This window comes from Sciurus vulgaris (genome assembly GCF_902686455.1).
Source record: "Sciurus vulgaris genome assembly, chromosome: 8".
NCBI lineage: Eukaryota > Metazoa > Chordata > Mammalia > Rodentia > Sciuridae > Sciurus > Sciurus vulgaris.
This window is the reverse complement of record NC_136468.1, coordinates 141,731,822-141,755,670: the sequence shown is the minus strand read 5'-3', so window position 1 is coordinate 141,755,670 and position 23,849 is coordinate 141,731,822. Positions and strand designations below refer to the sequence as shown.

The following is a 23,849-nucleotide window of genomic DNA, read 5'->3' as shown; positions in this document are numbered from 1 at the left end:
CCTCCTCTCCTCCTCAGCCAAGCGGGTTTTAAGAGCAGTGTAGGAGTCTGGGTCTCCACCTCAAATGTGGTTTTGCTTACTTCCCAACCCACAGAAGGCTCTCATCTTCTGGATGTCTTTTATTTTCAAGTCCAGCCTGGAAAAAAAAGAAAAAAAAATGTGCATGTAGAAAATCCTATAATTACCGGATCCGATTTTCATTTGAACTTTTCCTCTCTGACATCACTTCAAAGTTCTTTGGTGACTGGCAGCCACCCAGGCCCTGAAGTGTGCCTGCGATAGAAAACCTGTCAGGGGAAGTGGTGGGGGTGCCTGCGTGGAGGGGCATTTGTGGGAACGCGTGAATGCGCAGGTGGGGTTTGAATGAGTGTGCGCATGCGCCTGCAGGGACCGGACCGCATTTGGGATCGATGTTTGGGGGTCGTGTGCGTAAGTGAGCCGGAGTCACCCTCGTGTGTAAGTACAGGTGAACGTGCGGATGCAGGTGGCGTCCGCGTGCGCAGGTGCGTGGCGTGCAAGTTAGCATGCGCTCTGCGAGCCGGGGTGGTGTCTGAAAAGATGTCCCAAGTGCCAGGTGAGAAGAAAGAGGACAGCGAACCGGAAATGTCATGCTGGGTGGAGGAGCGAAGGTCACAGGGCCCGGCACGGAGGGGCACCTGTCCCCAGCAAGACGCACCTGGAGGGACAACGGTGGAATGAGCGCACTCTGGGGAGGGGCTGAGAGTCACCCAGACCCGCGCCCTGCAGGGCCCCCAGCTGGTCTGTGAAGAGCACCTTTAGCTGTGACACGCTCCGCACATGATGTTTGTTCGGAGACCCAGAAGCCTTCGCCTTGTAGGCAAGTCTGCTTGCGGGGTCTTGAAGGCCAACGCCAACCTCATTCCCAGCAGAATGATGAAGGTCAGGAACTCCAGGGTCAGCGCTGGCCTCTGGGCCGAGTGGCAAGGTGCTGGGTAAGTCACCTCGTTTCTCTCTCTGTAAAATGAGGGATCGGGGTGTTTGTGCCAGGCCTGTTACTGATGGCAAGCGGATTAATGTGTGCAAAGAACGTAGAACAAGATCTGGCTACTGGAGTGTTAATGACTGTGGTCTCCCCTTGGCCTTCGCCAGCACCCCCCATCGGGAAGCGAGTGCTGGCTATGAGCGTAATGGGCCTCTCATCTAGGTTTGCTGGATAATGAACCAGTGAATGAGGACGTGTGACATCGCCAGGCCTCGCTTTCCCTCCGAACCGCGGCACCTCCCATTTCCTGTGTCCAGAATACCAACGTCGTTTTTCCGACTCTTCCCAACTTACATTGGCTCCATCCACTGGGTCTCCAAGGAGGCTTCATTTGCTCCAGGGAGCTGCCCTGACTTCCTGCACCTTCCCAGACCTGTATATGTCACCAAAGATGTTTGCATCCCTTCTTCTTCAAGCACCTACTCAATCTCCGTCCTGACCAGCGGCTGGAGATCGATGAGGTTGGGGCTCCCTTAGCACAGTGCTTGGTACCCCGCGGGTGCTCGGTGCACATTTGGTTAATTAACTAAGCAGAAAACAGTGCTAATCAAACGTCATGTGTACAAGGATTGGGTTGAGATGTTGGCTCTGTGACCTGCGTAGAAATGCTGGAACTCTGTTTATCTAACATTCTCCCAAGAGGGGCCCCTGCTGCTTTTCCACAGGTCACACTTCAAGGAACAGAACTTTAGAGTATGCATTCATGTGAGGGCTTAGGAAAACCGTAATTATGGAAGGACCAAAGTTTAGGTTGACAGATAAGTGGATAAAACACTATGATACTTACAGCAGGATTTCTATGTATATCTAAAACACATGGCTATATGGAGACATCTGCCATGATATAGTGATATATATAACCAAATATTATTCAACCTTTAAAAAGAAGAAAATTCTGCCATCGGAGACCACATGGGGAAACCTGAAAGGCAGGAAGCCAGCCCCAGACAAACGCTACAAGATTTCCCTTACGTGCGGAAAGCAAAACATGCTCATAATGTCGAACTTAATAGAAATGAGGAGTAGCGGGGTTGTGCAGTTGGAGAATGGAGGAAATAGAGAGCTGTTGACCAGAAGGTGCAAAGTTTGTTTCGAGATGAGTAAGTTCTGGAGATCTGAAGCACCGTGTGGTGACTAGACTCGGTAACGCTGTACTGTATGCTTGAAATTTGCTAAGAAAGTAGATCTTAGGTGTTCTTCTCACCAGAGAAAAATAGGCAGCACCTACTTGAGGCCAGGGATATACTGATTAGCTTGAACGTGATCATCATCTCGCAACGTACACCACGTATCAAAGCATCAGGTTGGACGCCAAAAATATATACAATTTTTTTCCAGTCAAAAATAAGAAAACATCTTTATTAAAAATCAACACAGGGGCTGGGGTTGTGACTAGGTGGTAGAGCGCTCACCTGGCCCATGTGAGGCACTGGGTTTCCATCCTCAAGCACCACGTAAAAATAAAAGGATTGTGTCCACCTACAACTAAAAAGGTATTTATTTAAAAAAAAAATTAAAAGTAAACCCAGTCGTACCATGGAGTAGAATGCAAAGCTCACATGAGTTGATAGCACCAAGCCCAAGATTTAAAGGACAGATGTAAAACTGTACCCCAGACCTAACTTCCAGTGGCTTTGCTAGTACCTGTGCCTGAGATGGGAAATGGCCTTGGCTCCTTAGTCTCCTGGGGCCTCGGTGGCCCCCACATGCCCGACTGGGTGCCCACACAGGAGGAAGCATGCATTGTTCAAAGCAGGACCTGCAGAGTCAAAGGGCCTGGATCAAATCTGCCCTCCCTGTCTGGCCCCGGGAGGCCTCGGTGAGACCCGATTGCCCTGAGCGTCAGGGCTCACCTGTACACTGAGGTGGTACCACCTGTAGAAGTCGGAGGCAGGTATCACGTGAGACCAGCCGTGGATGCCAGCCCGCTTGCCCCGCCCCACCGCACAGAGATGTCAGGCGTATCAGATTGAGCAAGGCGTACCCCAAAGCATTCCCCCCTGACGTTATTGTCATCATTAGCATCATTAGCTACATTGATGGACAGACACCAGGGTAGAACAAGGGCCAAGGGAGGTGAGACGGCACTGTCAAGCAAGCCAGGGACACAGGTGCACATCAAGGGCAGGACCACGTTCCAGGCAGACGCAAACCTGGTTGTCACGGAAAAAAGGACAGAAGTGCAAGTGCAGAATGGGAGCAAAAATGAGCAATTTCCAGCTTTAAATGAACTCTTTTCCCCCAGCTCAATTCAGAAAGAAAAGTGCAGTCAGACATAATCAAAGGCTAACAAAGAGCAAATATTTGTTCCGGTAAATACACTGTCTCTCTGAACTCACTGGATGCATTTTCTACTTAAAAACCGCCTGCAAGGGGCCATTTCCAGGGAGAGGGACCTGGGCGCTTCTGGGAAGGAAGGGGCCTCCCAGCCCTGGGTGCACCCAGCCTAAGGCCCCGTGGGAGTGCTGGAGGGCAGCCCTGGGGCAGGGAAGGGCTTGGTGCCACTGCCACCTAATGCACTAATGGAGATGGCACTGCAGAAGAAGCGGCCAGAAATGGCGTGGCCAGGGTGAGTCAGAGGTCGAGGAGGGCATCTGTCGCGGGCTTGGTCTGTCTGCTCCATCTTTGTACACGTCCAGCTGCAGTCATGGGGTCATGTCATGTGGGGTAGAGCTAGACCAGCCACATGCACAGTGAGTCTCCCGCAGCCACACAGGGACAACTTTTTAAAACAAGTAGAAAAAAGGTGACGTGAATTTTGGCCACGTTTTATTTAACCCAATATGCTTCAAATAATATCATTCCAACATGCAATAGAATAAAAATGACTGGTGTGTGTTATGTCCTTTTTCTTTCTCATGTAAGTCTCCAAACTCCAGTGCGATCTGGGTGTGGTGGCGCATGCCTGGAATCCCAGCGGCTCGGGAGGCTGAAGCAGGAGGATCATGAGTTTGAAGCCAGCATCGGCAGTTTAGCGAGGCCCTAAGCAACTCAGTGAGACCCTGTCTTTAAATAAAATATTTTTAAAAAGAGCTGGGGAGGTGGCTCAGTGGTTAAGCAACCCTAAATTCAATCCCTGGTGCCACAAAAAAAAAAGTCCAGTGGACACTTTGTGTGTACAGCACACACCTGTCACTCTGGTTTTTATAGCTGCAGTGGCCAAGTGGCTTCCGTGTGGGAAGGCACAGCTCCAGCAGAGAACAGTTCAGGTCCTCCCCAGGACTTGGGTTCTGCGCCCCCGTGGGGAATAGAAGCTAAGTCCTCGGAAGGAAGGCGATGCGTGTGGAAAGCTGGCGGGGAGTGCTTCGTATCTTCGGGGATTGGGGTTCAATCCCGGGGCAGGAACCTCGTCTTTCCGTTCCGTCTGTTGCTCCCTTGCTCCTTCTGTTCCGCTCTCCTCTCTCCCTGCCCCTCCTGTTCCTCGCCGCCGTTTGGTCTCTGAGGCTCAGTCTTCATCTCTCTAACCCTCATCTCTTTTCAATTAATGTTTTCCTCACTACAAAGTGTTCACAGGGAAGTTCCCATAAATACATCCCAGAAGCTCTCAATCCACCCTTCTGGAAATGACCACTTAGCCATTGTAACTGGGTCTCCCTTCAGACTTCTGCGGTGTGTCCTCTCTTAAACGCCTTAGTGACCTCCACCAGCCACTGACTCTAAATCTGGAGACCTGGTTTCCTCTGCTTTAAAATAAGGACAATAGTCCCCTCTTCACTCGTGGAGTTGTTTATGTTGTCTAAATAAGCCAACTGGGTAAAGCAAATCATCCCGAGCCAGGTACCTGGTGATGGGCTGCACCACGTGTCACCTGGTGTACCCAGAAGAGGAGGGAGGCCACCACACCTGCTATTTCCTGCCTTGCTCCTTCTACTCAACAGTACATTCAAACTATTTTCTGTTGTCCATAATACGCATCTACAGTGTCGTTTGGGGTCCACAGCCTGTTCTCCCGACTCCCTAAACCCCATGCCCTACATTCATCAGGCAGACCAGAAGAACAATAATTCCTTGAAATTAATGACCATGCCTCATATCTTTCATCACTGGTCACTGTTCATAGCACAGAGTCAGAAGCAGCCCACACGCTCAAAGCATAGGGTGGTGGGTAGGTTGGTGGATGGTTGGATGGGTTAGTGGGTGGATGGATGGATGGATGGATGGATGGATGTGTGAATGGATGGATAGATGGGCTGGTAGATGAATGGATTGGATGGATGGATGGATGGATGGATGGATGGATGGATGATGGATGGATGGATGGACGGATGGATGGATGGTGGTTGGACTGGTGGATGGATGGGTTGGTGGATGGATGGGTTGGTGGATGGATGTATGTATGCATTGACACATGGATGGAAGGAAGGATGGATGGATGGATTGGTGGATTGATTGGTGGGTGGATTGGTGGATGGATGGGTTGGTGGATGGATGGGTTGGTGGATGGATGTATGTATGCATTGACACATGGATGGAAGGAAGGATGGATGGATGGATTGGTGGATTGATTGGTGGGTGGATTGGTGGATGGATGGATGGGTTAGTGGGTGGATGGATGGATGGATGGATGCATGCATGAATGGATGGATGAAAAGGTTAGTGGATGGATGGATACATGCATGAACACATGGATCAATGAATGGATAGGTAATAGATGGAGGGATGTAAGAATAAAAGAAAACAAGGGTCGAGCCCCAGGTGCCTGCTAATGGGGAAAGTAGACCTTGGGTCTGAGCTGCAGTCATCAGGACATAAGCCAGGGCACAGACCATAGAGTCCAAACTTCTAAAGACCTTGGATAAAGAGTTTTACTTATAGCATGGAGGAGTAACTCTCTCCTAGAGACAACTCTCAACTCTGGACAAAATAAAAAACCTCCCTGAGGTAATAAAAAGTGAACAAAGCTAGGGGCATTTTGGGAATGGAGATGAAACTTGGAAGAAGGGAATAATGGCACGATGAGTTCCATATTGTCAGTTTCCACTGAGATTGAGCCCGTGTTTATCACGATATGAAATGGCTGAGGCGCTGGTAGAAAACTCAGCTTTTCCTGAAACCAGAGGATAGAGTTTAAGGAAGCCACGGCTACCAGTAAGTGAGGGAGGAATCCTCAAAAAGAGAAACCAGAGAAGCAAAGCCCCAAATTCTATGTATAATGTGTTCTCCAAATGCCGGGTGACCCCTGAACCAAACACGCACGGAGAAGATCCAGAGTAGTTTGCAGCTAAGGCTGAAAAAAACTGAAATAGAGTCGGGCTCCTGCCGACCCCTAGTGAGGCAGAAATTGCAGATGGAACCTCACTGAGTGACTGGCTGCTCAAAGACCTCAATGTGCTTTGGAAGAACGGAGCAAACCTCAGCCTCTACAACGGAACTGTCGCAATGGCGAAGATACACTCCAAAGTCACCCAACGGGGAAAACACTGGGGATATTCCACCCAAGCTCAAGAAGAAAGAGGAACAGGAGAAGCCTGCTTCAAGATCCCACAGATGTAGTATCACGCGCTCCTAGGGACTGCAGTGGCCTCTGAGAGCCCAGGGAATCTTCTACACCTAGAGCCTTCAGCTTTGAAGCCTGGCTGGTATCTTTAGTGAAACCCCAAGCAGAGGACCCAGCTAAGCCATCCCCACACCTGATATATGCAGAAGCCGTGGGACAATAAATGCATGCTCTTTTAAGCTTCCAAGCTTGTGATACTTTATTGCTCAGAAACATAAAATTTAACACAGGATGTGTTGTTTGGGATGGGTTGCTTAACTTTTCTGGGTCTCCCGCTTCTTACATAAAAAGAGGATGTAAGAGTACTTAATCTCCCAGCTTTGTTACGAGAATAAAATAATATAAGCCATTGCTGATGAATGAGTCTGAATATTATTCTTTCTTCAAACACTGTCTTTTGGCCCCCAGTCTGTTCAATTTCAGTGCAGAGGGCAAATTCTGACCTCAGCCCATAGACATATTTTTCTGATTCTTCCAGTAGAGATGGTTGGGTTCAAACTCAGAGTTGATGCACTTTTACATCCCCACCCTGTCTCAGTGGGACTCAGACAGCAACCTCACGGTGAACTTCAATTTATCTCTATGCTCATTCAGCTCAAAGTTTGCACTTTTCACTAGTAAATTTTCCATTTGGCCCTTTTATATAGTTTATGTTTCTCTGCTGAGATGCTCATCATGAGCATACTTTGCTTTATGGAGCAAGCTGTCACCCTTGCTATCAGGTCCTTGAAGCCATCTCTAGAGTAAATCTGCTAACAGAGTCTTAGTAGAACAGCATCGTCACAAGAAAGAGACTTCACCTTCCAGATATTCTATTGGTTAGGACAAGGTGGCAGGTCCCGTGTGCATCAAGAGGAGAGGAATCACAAAGATGTGAACACTCAGAATTAGGGACCAAGGGGAGCAAATACCATTCACTCACGACATTGGTGATCAACTGAATGCAGTAGCACCCCTTCTTCATCCACAGGGAACACATCCCAAGACCTTAGTGGATGCCTAAAATCAGATTGTAAACAAATCTTCTAATTCTATACTTGTTCCTATGCATGCCTACCCAGGTCAAATTTAATTTATAAAATAGGAAAGTAAGAGATTAACAATGATTATTAATGAAACAATTGTAATAGCATACCAAAATAAAAGTCATGCAAACATGATATCTATCTCTCTCTCTCTCTCTCTCTCTCTCTCTCTCTCTCTCTCTCTCTCTCTCTCCTGCTGTACTCTTTCTTCTTCTTTTTGACCAGGGATAACTGACACTGCAGAAAGTGAACACTGGGGGAGGGGTCCTGTTTGTGAATGTCACTGCTCTTCCATGGGCAGTGAGCCCTATCGAACATCCATTCTCAGCCTCCCGCTTGGTACCCCCAATCTCTATCTTTGTGCTTCTCTATCTTTGTCCTTCTCCAGCTTAAATGTGCATCCAAATCACCAAGGAGATTTTTTTGGTAGCGATTCCCAGCCCACGCCCATACCCTCCTGTCTCTGCTTGCTGGGGAGCCCAGGAATCCCCATTCACCATAAGCCCCTTCGGGATAAGCAGCAGGCAGAAAGCCCACAGGGCCTTCTGCCACCGTAGAAGCATGCAGTGGCCACCCTGGCCACATGTGGCTCCTGACTTAGAATGGGGCTAGTAGAACTGAGAAACTGAGCTTTTAATTTTCTTTCATCTGATTTTAAAGACCCACCTAGGGCTAATGGCATTGGACTGACAGATCTAATGAACTTTTCCATGAATAAAAATTAGGGCGCTGAAGGAAATTAGGGATTTCTGTGTGCCTGAGACCCCATCCCCTCCCAGTTCAGGTATAGATATGTATATGTGTATATATGCACATATGCACGTGTGTGTACATGTGTGTATACATGTGTGCGTGTGTGCATGTGTGTGTATCTATCATAGAGAGATCGGGATGTTCTTCTTAAAGCAGATCTTACCAGTAATTGTCATTTCGTTATTTAGTTTCATGGTCATCAAAGATTATCTTGTCCAATACTTTCCTTCCCAGAACGCAAGTCAGATTCAGCTCTCTGTACACAGTAATAGTCAGCTCAGGCCAGACACAGATGTAAAACAAAACAAAATAAAAACCACTCTCTTCAAAAGAAAAATCTAGCTTTCCTCACCTCGCCCTCTATATTTTACATGCATGACTCCTCCTGAACCCCTGTCTCCCAGAGCTCACTGAGGTCACTGGAAAAGAGCTGAAAGGGAAGGCAATCTAGCTCAAGGGTCAGAGGAGCCATTACTGTGTGACCTGGAGCAAGACCCTCTGAACTTGGGGCCCCAGTCTCCCCATCTGTAAATAAGTTCTAGGACCCTCTGAGTTTTAAAATTCTTATTTAAAATAAAAGTTTTTGTACTGAGGTACCATGATAATATTTGTTAAGTGAACAAAGCAAGTTTCCCACTATGGGGGAAAATGCATATTCACATACCATAAATAACTATAGATGAACACACACACACAGTAGACAGACACACAGACACACCCACGAAGGAAAAGGAAGTTACTCTACAACGTAACGCCCTCTGGGGTAGAGTCAGGTCAACATCTTTTGGCCTTGGCAATCTGGGATTCCGTCTTTAAGCAATCAAACCTAGGTCCTCCTCTCTGAGCCTCAGTGCAGGTGACTCAGTGCAGCATCAACTCGGCTGGAGTTGACACTACCTCCCCTCCACAGCTCAGAGAATAGGGTGGGTCATCTCACAAGCTGTTCAGATTGAGCACGTGGCCCAGGCCAGCCAATAAGAGAAGGGTACTCTCCCCAAAGCTATTTGGATTGAGCACGTGGCCCAGGCCAGCCAATAAGAGAAGGGTACTCTCCCCAAAGCTATTTGGAGTGAGCACGTGGCCCAGGCCAGCCAATAAGAGAAGGGTACTCTCCCCAAAGCTATTTGGATTGAGCACGTGGCCCAGGCCAGCCAATAAGAGAAGGGTACTCTCCCCAAAGCTATTTGGATTGAGCACGTGGCCCAGGCCAGCCAATAAGAGTCAATCCCAAGCCTCGCCTGGAACTCTGAACAAATAGCTGTCCTTCCTCAGAAGAGGTAAGTCTGGAGGTGCTGGAGGCCATCTAGCAAGAGGCTAAGGATGATCCCACGCAGAAGAAGAGGAGCTGAGAAGTGAGAACCAGAGGTTGATGGTCTGGTTTGAAGCTTGGGACCCAACTCTGTGTGAAGACAGCTCTACCCCAGACTTTTCAGCCTAATGAGTCAATAGATCCTCTCTTCCTACGCAAGTTCCGTAGAGCTGGAAGTCACTTGCAAAGTTTCCTACTACGTAGGCGGAGTTGGCCTAGTAGGGATCTCTGCTATTTATTTCAGGGAAGAATCTGATGGATTTTTTTTTTTTTTTTAACAAGGAGCATGAACTTACCTTCTAAAGCTATTTTGAGGCTCTCATCCTCGATAATAAACGTAAGCTGCACGTGCCAAGTTCATGGTGTGGACTGTACACTTTCCACGTAGTATCTCATTTAATACTCATCCTCAGCCTAAAAGATAGGTACTGTTTTATGACCAGTACCTATAGGGAGACAGGCTGGAAGAAGTGAAGCAATTGTTTGAGGTCACACAGCTAATACACAGGAAAGACCGGACTAGGATCCGGGTATGTCAGTCTTTAAAGATCCAGTTTATTGCTTCTTGATTCATGTTTACTGAGAAGAAATGTTTGACACAAAAGAACCCTTCATAAAGATCTGTCTTGTCTTCTAGGACATCAGTTCCCACAAAAGCAGGGAACTGGATGACTGGGTGCATACTAAACACCCAGCACCCAGCACAGGTATTTTTGAATGAGCGAATGAATGAATGAGAGGAAGTATCTGAGGCTGGAGGAGGCCAAGGAATATGAAAAAGTCCCAGAACTGTCCATTTCAGGCCAACATCTGAAGCATTCCTTCCAACTTGGTCGGGGATGTATCTTAACGGCTCAGACATGCTTTCTAGCTGAAAACATTCATTTAATTAGCAGGCATTTTCCAAAACGGATGTGCCTCTCTCAATCGCTGCGTCTGCCACGGACATTTGCTGAAAAGGTCCCCTCCTCCCCCAAACATCAAAGCCCCTGCTCCCAGTTCTTTCTCCCCCAATTATTTCCACTGGGGAAGGACAGCCTGACGGCAAGAACGCAGCCACAACATGCAAGATGTTTTCCCTTTGTGAAAAAGAGGTGCGCTGGGTCAGATCCACTTTGGGAGACGGAATAAAAATAATCTCTCTTTAAAAGCGTTTCTTTCGCCAATGTAGGCTGCTCTCTGCAAACTGCCAAGAATCATTTCTCCCTGCAACTAGCTTCCCCATCCCAAAAATAGAAGGGAGAGCAGTCCCTGAGCTAGAGTTTCATTGGGTTTGTTTTATTTCTTCCTGCTGTGTGCAGCGTCCGGATGGGCATCCTGGCCCTCCTGCACTGCTTTGGTTTGATGGTTACAACTGGGCTCTGACCAGAAGCTCTTCATTTTCTCTGTCTTCCGTGTTTGCATCTTAGAGTCCCGGATGGCAGCAGCTGTTGGTGGAGATGGCATCTGTACTTTGGAGAGATCATGCTCTGTAAGAAAATGTGTGATGCTCCAAACCTATTGCACCAGCACTGGAGTTGCTTGAGTCAACCCTTGCCCTAAATCCTCCGCTAGCTCCGCACTGCCAACTGGATAATAATGAGTGGACACCTCCGTGTGGCTCCCAGAATCCTTGCCTGCTCCTTTGTCACTGCGGTTGGCTTCTCTGCTGTTTCCAGGATCTCGCTGCCCACTGCATGTTCTCCTCTCTCTACCTAAACATCCTGTTTTCCCACGTTTTCTTCACCTGGAGAACTCTACCCAGCATGGGCTGGACTGCCCCTCCATGAGGCCTTTCCTGCTTCCTCCCGGCACCTCCCAGGAAGGACTGAATTCAGGGCCTCTCTCTGTGCAGTAGCAGCCCAGCCCCAGCCCCAGCGCTGCTGGGTCCGTTACCAGCGCCCCTGGCTGCTCATCCTCTCCACCACACCTGGCCCCACATCTCACAGGCCCTGTGAGTAGCTGCTGGTAGAAGCCCGTGCGTAGGGAGCAGTGGAGGAAGGAGCTCACGTCCAGGCAGAAAGAAGTCACGCCCTCCTCACCAACTCAGTTGGGTGGCTGAGGGCAGACTGCAAAGATGGAGGCGGTCATGGTCCACCCATTAGCCCACCGCCAGGCCACAGAAGACCAAATCTCCCCAGCCGTTGTCCCAACAAGAAAATTGACTTGTCCTTACAGAGTCATGCTCTGTTGCCAGATCCCCAAGCAAGCTAACTTTGCCCCAGAGCCTTTACCAGCACATTTGGCTCCCAAACGTACCTCCTAGAATGAGACTTCAAAGCCACAGTGAAGGTCAGGTGAGAAGAGAAGATGGAAGGCAGGAATTCCTGCACAGGAGGGCTCTCTGAGCTTGGCTGTGGTCTCCAGTTGTACTTCTGTCCCACCATCGCCAAAGAACTAGAGCCAAGTGACAGAATGGCAGAGGGCCTTAAAGATTGGGAGAGTCTTTCCCTCCCAAGTCCAAGCCCTGGGAGAAACCTCCACTTTACCCTTGGTTTGCTTGGACCTACCTGGCACTCTACCACGTTCTTCTGCTCTGCGAGACCCGAGGAGCAAACTCACTGGTATACAGAACGTCACATTTCTCCAGGCTCCACCTAAATGACATCTCTTCAGGACAGTGAATCTGCACTTACACTGTTCAGTGTCTCGAACAGCTCTCTTCCCTAGGACATTGCTTTAAGTAAAGGACAAGAGAAATTTGGTTCAGTGGCAAGTCCTCGTGAACAGAGAACTCTTTCTTGCTTGAAATATAGGCTTAAAAACCATGCTTTAATATCCTCTCCTCGAACTTGGAACTCTAGTTTTGCATCTTTCAGGCTCTGTGATCTTGGGCAAATAACCTAACCTCTCTGAGACTTGGTTTCCTCATCTGTAAAGTAGGATGCTAACAGCACTTGCTCACAGATGTCCGTGAAGATGAAGCAAGACGATGATATATGTGAAGCACCAAGCACGGCTTCTGGTTCCAACAAAGGACCTATCATCAGCAATTATCATCTCTGTGTTGAAGCAAATTCATTTCTTGAACGAGGGCTTGGGTTAGACTCCCTCGGATTTCATAGTTCTAAAACAGCACCGTGAGCAAACGAAAAGAAATTTCTCTGTGATGCATAAATTGAGAGCCACAAGCAATGCAAAGGAGACAAAGAACAGGTTTATATCAGCTCCAGGATGTGTCATCAAGAAGTTTTGTTATTTCTGTTGTTAATACATTCCTGATAGCCACTGATTTCCTGGTTATTTGCCTCTTTGGCTCTCATTGGCGGGGATCCAGTTCATTGAGGTTTTTACTGCACTTGGAAGCTGTGTTATGAAGACCTTGAAGCCTCCACGAAAATGAAAACTTCCTTTCCTTCCCCTTTTTCCACAGTTGTGGTAGCCAAATCCAGCCCCCACCACCCCTATCTGGAGGACGATTCCAATTTCAGATCCTCTGCAGCCGTGATTCTGAAACGCCGGGGATCCCAGACGTCATAGCATTTTGGCATCTAAAGCAGAACTCCCTCCCGGGCCTCACGTGGGGAAGTGGTCAATGGAAAGTCCTTGTTGGTTCGATTCAGATCCTGCGATTCTGTGTGCATGGTAGATCTCATGTTCAACTTCATCCAGTATCCAGCCATCATAGCCTTCTGTCAGTCACCTCCCCGGCTTCTAGCCATGTCACTCCCGTGCTCAAACGCACCTCTACCGTGGACATTTCCATGGTTATGATTTCTCTTCAGCAGACACTTGAGGTAAAATGTTTGAAAAGAACCCAAAATATCTTTCATTGCCAGCAAGTCTGTGAAGGGGTTGTCATGACCCTAACTAACCAAAGAATTTACCAGATTTTTTTTTTTTTTTTCCTGAATGCCTGAAAGGATTTGGAAAATGCTAGAACTTCATAGGCTCACTCTGTGCTCAAGGGTGACAGGCCAAAATACACCCACACCACGTTCTGTGGTTCTCCCTGCTAGTTCCAAGAAGGTTCTCGAGAGCTGTCCAACCCAACCACCAAACAGTTCCTCGACTTGACTGGTTTCGTCCTTCTCTGGGTCTCTGGATGGTATCGTTGACTACCCAAAATCAGCCCCCAAGTGCCTGTCCACACCCTAGTCAGAAAGACTAAGAACAGAACCAAAATCAGGTCCAAGAGGCATAATCAGTGGCTGGAGTGCCATCTACTGGCCATTTCTATAAGACACCTTCCTGCTTAGCCCAGGCTGCCAAAACCCCCATTTCAAGGCGGCCGAAATTGCTTCAGGCACGGGAGCCTGTGCTCTTGACCGTGTTAATACCCCATTATTGCATATTATCGGGAATACACGTTTAGAAATACAGCCTCTTTCGCTTCTTTTCTGTTTTAGATATTTAAAGGCGAGATCAGAAATCTGAGGGAAGTGAACTCAGCTTATAATTGTATTTATTAATGGCTGTTCCTGTTCTTATTACTCTTATTAGTATTGTAGAGTCATATCAATAAATAATAAAATAAACTCTTGGGAATTTCAGTTTTACACACTCTTAATCTAGACCCCTAAATCCTTTTTACAAAAAGGATTTATGACCCTCGGTAATTTTACAACACCCTCACTTAACAAAGACAAAAAATAATAATAAGTCAAAAGAAGAAAAGCAAAGCAGAAATGAAGGATTCCATTTCCAAAGGAGCAAGAACTCAATTCAGGCAGGTATATTTTGAAAGTGAGTTAATATGTGTTTCACATGAAAAGAAGCATTTCTATTTAATCATGACTTTTTTCCCAAGCTGTTCCAATTTTGTAGTCCATTAAAAGTCAGAGGAAAATTTAAAAAAAAAAAAAAACTGCATGTTTTCCTTTCTAAATAATTTTGCCTCTCGTAAGAGAGAAAACAGAAAATCCCACGCCTAAATGTCTTCTCCAGTTTATTTTGCTTCTAATTCTCAGGTTTCGAATTAGAGAGTTGCCAAAACCCACAGGGGAGGGAAGGGAGGCTTTCTTTAAAGGAAGGAATGACGTGTTCTTATTTATAATATTCCTCAAAAGGTATGTCAATGGCGTACAAAAATCAAATATTCTCTTTCCATTTGCATCACAAGGAAATTTCCTAAATGATCATCTACATAGATTTAGACAAACGTGGGAAATGAACAAATCTCACACACACACACACACACACTCATTCTCTACACCAAACAAGCCTCTGGAATTCTAATAGTCCCTTCTGTTTGTGCTTCGCCCTGGCTTTCAGGAGCACCTCAAGCTCCTGGTCTTTCTGCGAGGAGAAGATTTGGTTTATATTTCCTTGTATTTTCAGCCCCTTCCTTGATTTCCTTCCTTACCCGTATTTTTAGTTCCTGAGATAAAACCTCATTTATAATAAAGTCAAGATCCCTGGAAAACATTTCGTCAATGAGACACCCAGGTTTGCTGCTCTTTATTTTATGGAATGAATGTTTTTTTGTTGTTTTGTTTTGTTTTCACTTAGAACCTGGCGGCCCAATTCTGATTAAAGGCAGACACAAAACCAGAATTGGGTGGAGGTTTTTTTTTTTTTTTCATATTTTAAACTCTTATTTAAAATATGTGCACTTTGCCATGCAAATGGCCTTTCCAGAGGCACGAATTTGCTAGAACCAAATCCTTCACATTAGGAGCGACAGATTCACTTTCGGCGGATCCTGACTCCCTGTATCTCTCAGCTTCTCCTTTTATCATCCCAAGTGCTGCCCGGTCCCTGGTCTTCAAGGGTGACATTTCTAGGCATGATCTGAAACATTTTTAGTGGAAACTAACCAATTTACAAACTTTTATTTCTTTGCCAGTGTCCTTTCATTATTTACCCCCAGAAATTTGGGGAGATTTTTTTTTTTTTTTTTGTAATCAGAATACCAGGTGCTAATTTCAACTCAATTTTCTGCCCTATTTAAAAAGAATTTTGTTGTCGTTGTTTGGATTTAGCAGGGTTAGGAGTGTGTGTGTGTGTGTGTGTGTGTGTGTGTGTGTGTACAGAGAGAGAAAAAGAGAGCGAGAGAGCATACAAATAGTTCTGCTTTGAAGTTCCCACGTAATTACTGTTAAGAACTATTAAAATGTACCGGGAGACAGATCCCTGCTCAAAACTGATGAATGGAAAGAGGAGCAAGCGACATGCAGGAAAACTGATTAAAAGGATGGATCAAATGAAAGAAAGACAAGCACCAAGGCAAACAAGGTAGCTGGTAAGATGCCATGGGTATTCTGTCGCTGTTTATTTGCAGGGAGGGATTGCAAAGCGGAGGAAAGAGGGAGGGAAGGGAGGACGTGGAAGGAAGGGAAACGAAGAGGAAAACATTCATGATGTGGAGGGTTGAGAAAGAAGGCGGGAGGGAAGGAAAAGGGAGTCGTGTTTACAAAGATGCAGGAGGAAGAGCTGATTTCTTCTCCTGCGTCCCTCGGTGCAGAAATTGAACATTCCATATGGAACACAGAAAGAAGTGGGGGGCGATGGGTCTCCCTTTTTTTCATTCCCTTTGTTATAACCCTGGTTGGGACCATCTGAAGAGAAAATGGTTGAAGACTTGGAAAATTGCTCTTCTTTCAGTAATGACCCAACTCGCAGCTGCTGGCGACCAAAGTTCTTAATGCCACAGTGCCCCCTGGAGTCCCGCTGGAAGGGACCCCAGCACCGCAGACCTTCAGCACCCCTCCCCACTCCTGCCCTGTTTTTCTTACAATGGGAGAAGTTGGGGGGGTACGAAAATTTCTAAACCATTTCAGAACCTTTTGAAGAGCGGCCACTGGCCAAGAGAAAGGAGGATTTGGAGCAATAACTTCCGATTTATCTCAGACAGGGAGGAGAAGGGGAAGTGGGGGATCAAATCTTTCTCTTCATTTCTTTTCCCTACCCCTTACCCCCTTAATCCTATTTTAGTTGAGGTCTGACCTTGGAAATTTCTAAAAGACTTTAATCTCCTGTACTCCAAATTGCTAAAAGGAGCTGGAAGGAAGAGTGCCTGCATTTGGGAAAGGTGGTTTAAAACTGTTTATTTATGAACAGTTTCGACTTTCCTGATAGTTAAGAATGTTAACTAGTTCATTAGGCACTCTCTATGCATTGAAACCTTTTTTTACATTTTTTTTTAATCTCCTCCCTTCCCCCACCCCCGCTTTCAACAAAATATATTCAATCATGAAATCTCAGCTGAGAAAAATGATCTTAAACTCCTGCCTCCGGGCAGATCTGACGCACTGAGACGTTCATAACCTCAGATAGCTTGGAAAAGCCAATTGGTATTTCCTAACTGCAAGGGGCTCTTCTCCACCGCCCCCCAAACTTTTCTGGAGGAGGCAAATTGCAGTTGAAAGAAAAAGGGAAGAAGAAAAGAGAAGGAATTGTTTGCATGAATATTTTAGAGACATGAAAGAAATCCAGGCACTGAGTGTGTGTGATGCAGATCTCAAATTTGGGGAGGTAGGAACCCATTGAAATCATTAAGTATTTCATTTTTCAGATGAAAGACTCTCCTTCTGCATTACCGCTTGGAGCCCTGATGTAATTTGAAGTGTCATTTTGGAGGAGTTTGGGTGATTAAGTCTTTTTCGTTTCTCTCATTAAAGGCCCGATTTTCCTGATGTGGGTTATAACTTCGTTCCAATCTGAAATTTCACCCACCCCGACTACCCCCTCCGGGAAGGTCTATATTTATGACTGATTTTGAAAGAACAACAAATCCAGTTGTATACTTTTTTTTTTTTAACTGCTTTTGATTTTATTGAACTACGAAATGCAGAAATCACTCGACTGTCGTTCTCAAAGGTCCATTTTAAATCACGAGATACGTCAAGGTATAATTACTCATATTTAAAACATTCTGTAATTAGAAGAAGAAAGAATAGAAAAATGGCTTAAAAAAAAAAAGACTATTGAAAGCAATTGACTCTCAAGAAATGTCTGTCTTTTATAAAGTTCATAGTTTCCCAGTAAATTCTTTTAAGTTAATAACATCTTAAACATAAAGAACCTTAAAGGTTCCTCTCATCTGCCACCAGACATACACACAGGAGGGAAAAAAAAAAAAAAAGTCTTTTTAAAAATGCTTTTTTTAAAGACCTCAGAGACAGAAATATTTCTCAGGAAATGTCAAACATGAACGTCTACATAATATCTACATGAAACAATAAATCAAAATCAGTTTTTTTTCCCATCTGAGAAAATAACAATAAAATGGATTTAGAACATTGTTTGGGGCATTTTTTTTTTTTTTAAACTCTCCAAAACACCAATAATAGATGATCCCCTATTGGGAAAGATAACGTGTATTTTTCTTATAAGTTGGTGGGAAAAAATATGTTTTGCTCTCAGTAAAGGAAATTAGATATATATTTGGGGAAAAAGAATCTAATATTTCACTGTGATAGGATACAACAAAAACCCAGGAAACTCAAGGCCCAGCTGATGCTCGGCTGGAAGTTCACACCATTGTGCCCCGTTACTGACAACAGATTCAGGAGCCCCGAGTGCCTGGGTGAACCTCAAATTTCCTGAGTTCCAGCTTCTCACGTCTAAACAGCAAGGCATTATTTAAACATCGGCCAGCCTTAGACTGGTTACCAGCCTGTTACCTTCTTTGGTTTCTCTCTATGTATTTTATGCCTCTGCCGGTCTTTGTTTGGTACCCCCTGAAATGAACACATTGCCTTTTGTCCCCCATAAGGGATGGACTCTGAAGAAACTAAGTTCCTGGTTTGGTGAGGAGGCTATTTAACAAGAAAGGATAAGAATCATAGAGTCCCAGGGGCCTTGCGAGCTGAGAGTCACTGGGGATGTGGCTCCATAAAAGACCCGGGAGACAGGGACAAGGGCATACAGACAAGAACCAAGAGTTGGAAGATCGGGGTTGAGGGGACCGGGACAGATCAAGGCAGCGACTCGGGGTTGTGCCTACAAATACATGAACAGTCAGGTAGGTCGCGCCTTTGCGAAAGTTTCAGTTACAAATTCGAATTATGAGACCCGTCGCACTGTCAGGAGCCCTGGCTCAATAGTTCCACACCGTTGGTGCCTTCGAGATCGTTCGCTTCTTAGTGGATTATCAATTATGGGAAGCCGTGGAAAAGTGAGCTCGTGGGTCCTATGGACTCTGCTTCTGTGCAGGCGATGGCTGGCGATTTCGGGGACTACGAGCTTAAACTGTGACTGCATTTTAAGCATCTGGGGTGGGGAGGTGGGGGGAGGCTGAAGCAGGTAAGTAGTCATTAAAATGTGCTTTGATGATTTCTCTCAGTGCATTTGTGCCTATTTTTAAGGGTCCAGGCAAAAACAACTTTTTTTAATTTTTTTTTTTTTTTTTTTTTTTTTTTTGTCTTGGTGAACCTCATTTGGATTTCATTGAATTTTCTGGTTGTCCTGATGTTAAGATATTTTGGTGAATTTAATTCTGCGGACCCTTCTGTATGAAAGAAAAGGAACTCTTTTTCTTAAAAGAGATTTAGCAAGGGAAAGAAAAGTCCTTTTAAAAAGGCTTAGGGGCGAGGGGTGGAGGGAGTAAGTGGGAAGGGAGGTTTTTATTTTCTAAAGCTCAAATTCCAAAGAGGAAGGACATCCCCATAAGGACCGGAGCTCATTTACCTGAATCGCTCTGTCACCGCGTGGCTCTTGACTAGTAAATGATTCTTTTCACTAGCCAATAAAACCAGACCAAAAGCATGCTCGGGGTGGAGGGCTGGTGCCAGGCAGCCCCCCCCAGATGGAAAGCCAACTCTCTGTGCTGTGTTTGTTTTGGTTTCCCCCTAAGAGGGTTCTCAGGGAGGCAGCCGGCCCGCCACCCTCGGCCTTTGCTCCTCTGGGGACTCTCTGGAGCTCAGGGCCTGTCCCACAGAGCTCAAGGGCCTCTTCCATCCTCCCTAAGAAGGAAAGAGAAAGTGCCAGCCCTTGCAGCCAGGCCCACAAATCCACTGCTGTCTTTCCTTTGTTTCCCACCCCACCAAAGGCAGTTTCAAGACCCCTGCCAAGGCGAAGGCTTGGGGGACTCGTCAGAAAGCAGCTCAGTCCTTCTGCACCCGGTAGCTGTCACCTTCGAAATAGCAGCAATAGTCTGTCAGGAAAGTTGTTTGCAAAAGGATTGGGGAGTCCTTAAAAGCCAGCAGTTCTAGAAAAGAAGAGATTTTTAAAATGACCAGGCCGGCTTCCTCCCACTCCTGACATGTCCATGTTTGAAAACACAGGAGAATTGCACAAAGGTAGGAATGATTCCTAGGAAGTAATCGTACCTAATGCACAGGAGGCATTCAATACAGAATATTTAACCTTAGCACAGGTAAGTCCTGAAAACTCTTTCTCTGCCCCTTTAAACGCAAAAGGGTTTCTTACTCTCTTTCATTGTAAGGAAATCAGGTAGCAGAAGAAAGGAAGATAAGACAGGATGGCTTCCTAATTCCTCCCCCCACTTCCCAAGCCCGAGCAAGGCTTCGAGTTCCTATTTTCAAGTATCTTTCTCTAGACAATGAAGTGCGCCCAATTGAAAAATGGAGGAACCAAAGCTTTTCACTCTTCTCCTGTCCAAATTGGATTGGTTTCTCAATTTGACTGAGTGCTTAGAAATTAGTCAATAAGGCGACTAATTAATAATTTGACTTGGGGGGGGAGTCAATTTCTCAGCTGCACACAGAGGCAGGGGCTTCCTGAGATGTTTTGCTACGTGATTCCATGGAAAATCTAAAGTATGAGCTAAAAGGGGAATTCTGGACCCAGTTCAATATATTTGAGGTCTTTTCTTCCTAGGACAGTATGGATTCAGAGAATAAAAGTTGTGAAAAGAATTTAATACCGGATATATTAATATATGTGTATATATGTTTATTAATATTTCTTTCTAGCAACAGAGTCTTGATTATAATCGTGATGTAGCAAGAACGTGTTACCATGTGCTAGCTATATACTAAGCAAGTACTTTGAATACATGATCTTGCTCACTCTTCTTAATGTCACACAATGAGGTAGGAAGTGTGATCACCATTTTATAGGTAAGACACTGAAGCCAGACAGTTGGGTCACTAGCCAACCAAGACCACACAAAGTAGAGAAAATGGGAAGATTTTAAACTCAGATCCAAACCCAGCTTTTCAATTTCTTCTATAAACAAAGGGAAAGTTAACCAAGGGGCAGGTTGCCAATTTGTCCTGCCTAGCAGAAAACCGGTGTCCCAGATGGATTAACTTTACAGGTGGACATGGATGAGGCAGGTATCTCTGAGCCTCAGTTTCCCCTGGACAAAATCAGGAAGGTCTCCTAACAATAGCTCCATAAATTAGATTTATCACTTATCACTCCTGGCCGGCTCCACCAGGAAACATGCTTTTAAGAAAACATCAGATAATCTGGTTGTACCCGGAAGATGGCAAAACTTAAAAGGACAGTTAGAATTTTTATTTATTTATTTATTTTGAAGCAGGAATGGGCCTTAAGAAAACTGGAACGGCTCGTGATCAAAACCAGCCTGGGTTTGCCCCGGCCCTCACACTCCCAGGGAAAGTGGGCTTCCCGTCTCTGAGTCTCAGTCTGCTCCTCTGTAAAACCGTAGTAACAGTAGGAAGTGCGGACATGCGCACTGCACAGGCCTGCTGCCAGGGTTCAGAAGGAAAGCCTGCTCTGTGAACAGCAGGGTGGCTGGCACGTAGCACGTGCTCCATGAGCAGGGCTCAGAATAGGACGATGAGAGTGGTGGTGATGAAGGCCATGATGATGGTGATGGTGGTGGTGGTGGTGGTGGTGATGGTGGTGGTGGTGATGTTGATGGTGGTGATGGTGGTGATGGTGATGGTGGTGGTGGTGGTGATGGTGATGGTGGTGGTGATGGTGGTGGTGATAGTGGTGATGGTGGTGATGGTGATGGTGGTGGTGGTGATGGTGGTGGTGGTGGTGGTGATGGTGGTGATGGTGATGGTGGTGGTGGTGATGGTGGTGGTGGTGATGGTGATGGTGATGGTGATGGTGGTGGTGGTGGTGGTGATGGTGATGGTGATGGCGTTGGTGGTGGTGATGTTGATGGTGGTGATGGTGGTGATGGTGATGGTGGTGATGGTGATGGTGGTGGTGGTGGTGGTGGTGATGGTGGTGATGTTGATGGTGGTGGTGGTGGTGGTGATGGTGATGGTGGTGGTGGTGGTGATGGTGATGGTGGTGATGGTGATGATGGTGATGGTGGTGATGGTGGTGATGGTGATGGTGGTGGTGGTGATGGTGGTGATGGTGATGGTGGTGGTGGTGGTGGTGGTGATGGTGGTGATGTTGATGGTGGTGGTGGTGGTGGTGATGGTGATGGTGGTGGTGGTGGTGATGGTGATGGTGGTGATGGTGATGGTGGTGGTGGTGGTGGTGATGGTGATGGTGATGGCGGTGGTGGTGGTGGTGGTGATGGTGATGGTGGTGGTGATGGTGGTGTTGATGGTGGTGGTGATGGTGGTGATGGTGGTGGTGGTGATGGTGGTGATGGTGATGGTGGTGGTGGTGATGGTGGTGATGGTGATGGTGGTGGTGATGGTGGTGGTGGTGGTGATGTTGATGGTGGTGGTGATGGTGGTGGTGGTTGTGATGGTGGTCATGGTGACAGTGACGGTGGTGGGGACGGTGGTTTTGGTAGTGAAGGGCATGCTGCTGATGGTGTTAACCTACCCCCTACAGATGAGAAGATGGAGCCCAGAGTCATATGCTTATACATAGCCTTGCTGAGACTAGAAATTGATCTTGCAGTGCCAGCCAGTTGCCCTTTCCACTGCCCCAGGCTAAAAATAAGTGGAAAGTGATTTGGCCGAATGAAACTGGGAACTGGGGGTCAGAGCTGAGGACCAGCGGTTTCAGCCTCCCATCCATCCCAGCTCATTTTACGAGGCCAGAGAACTGACTCTGTCCTCACCAGACCTCAGTCACTGCCTTCTCTGAAGGACACCATCGTCCAGTGGCTACTGAGAGGTGAAGGAGGAGGGCAAGTTGAAAAAAATCTGCTTTTTAGTAAGTAGCTCCCAGCAACTTGGTAACAGCTGGTTCCACACTCCGTTTTTGAGAAATTCTCCCTGGGGGAGCTGATTTACTTTCTGGTTTCAACCCAAGAGACAAAATAATCTATTGAGTTTGTCGATTTCATTTTCCAGATGGGGCTAAGTGGTCCCTCACGGGGCTTGTGATCAAGCCCCCGAGAAGCCAGAATGGAAGGAGAGGAGGAGGAGGATGGGAGAGGGACAGACACAGCCACACACCGGGTGGAAGCGGCAAAGTTGCCACTACAAGCCAGCACGAGTCCCAAGGAGCACTGAGTTTCCCCACTCTGAGAAAATCCGGTTTTAGGATTCAAAGGAACTACAGCATCAGGGGACAGCTGGCCAAGAGCTGAAGGCTCACAAAGGTGAAGCACAGGACACACCATTTCCTGCAGGGGATCATGGCAGGCATTGCTAATGGAGAGTGGCATCCTCCACCAGGCCCAGAGCTGCCTCCCAAAGCCTCTCAGTCACAGAGCTCCCAGCAGGCATGAGCAATCGACCCAAGAGGACACCAGGATGAACATGTATGTGGGAGTAAGACCACAAACGACTCATAAGGTCTTGCGCCCATTAGAAAAGCGTTAAGTGATGGATCAGAGGAGTGGTCACCATGTCACTAAGACCCAGGTGGCAGCAGTAAAGATTTAGGCTCCCAGCTCTCCAGGCACTGTGGGTGGCTTCCGTTCATTCATTCACCCATTGCTCACCCATCTTCCCTCTCGTCCACCTGCCCACCATCCATCCACTCCCTCCTTCTTCTTTAACCCAACAAATACTTACTTCCTGTGCATTCTAGGTGCTGGGCACTGCCCTGGATGCTGAAGATATTTAAAAGAAAAAAATGAGCAAGACAGACCCAGATCCTGACTACAGGGAGCCTATGGTCAGGGGTGGGGTGGTTTCTGCAAAGACCAGCAGGCCGGCATGGCAGAGGACAAACCCGCAGGACGTGTGGAAAGCAGCAAAGCCAGGCGGTGCTGCGGGGGCAGCAGGGCACTGTCCCTCCAAGCATGAGTCTGAGTGTGACCCCCCCACCTGTTAAGACCCTTCAGTGACTGCCCCCTGCCCATGCGCTGGTCCCTGTCACCTCCCTGGACTCACCCCACACCAGTCTTCTGCCCAGACTGAACATCCAGGTTCCTGGAGGGGGAACACTTCATGGAAGCCCCGTAAGAACAGTCTGGTTTGCTTCCTGGCGCGTCCCCAGTGCCCAGGGCCCTTGGAGCAACACCAGGCATAGAGGATGAACTTGAGGAGTTGTGCACATGTACAGAGGGGTGATTCTTCAACCCCACCCTTGGCA

The 23,849-nt window shown here is 46.9% G+C and overlaps 2 long non-coding RNA genes across 5 annotated transcripts in view; one reads left to right on the top strand and one right to left on the bottom strand.

The window, feature by feature from the left end:
• Positions 1 to 10,144: 10,144 nt before the first annotated feature.
• LOC306668955 lies at positions 10,145 to 13,322 on the bottom strand. Its single transcript, XR_013765985.1, has 3 exons — positions 12,089 to 13,322; positions 11,826 to 11,941; positions 10,145 to 11,056 (listed from the first exon to the last, which is right to left on the bottom strand). It is a non-coding gene; the product is annotated as an uncharacterized lncRNA (long non-coding RNA).
• Positions 13,323 to 15,445: 2,123 nt separating this feature from the next.
• Positions 15,446 to 23,849, top strand: part of LOC306668754 — an 8,436-nt gene continuing 32 nt past the window's right edge. The window contains exons 1-5 of one of the 4 annotated variants that reach the window (XR_013765966.1): positions 15,446 to 15,743; positions 17,023 to 18,474; positions 19,736 to 19,827; positions 22,191 to 22,478; positions 22,658 to 23,849. The exon at positions 22,658 to 23,849 is cut by the window's right edge and continues 32 nt beyond it. This is a non-coding gene — a long non-coding RNA (uncharacterized lncRNA). Of the gene's footprint in view, positions 15,751 to 15,775; positions 18,475 to 19,735; positions 19,828 to 22,190; positions 22,479 to 22,657 lie in introns of those variants that run through there. The other 3 variants (XR_013765967.1, XR_013765968.1, XR_013765969.1) reach the window with 3 other exon arrangements.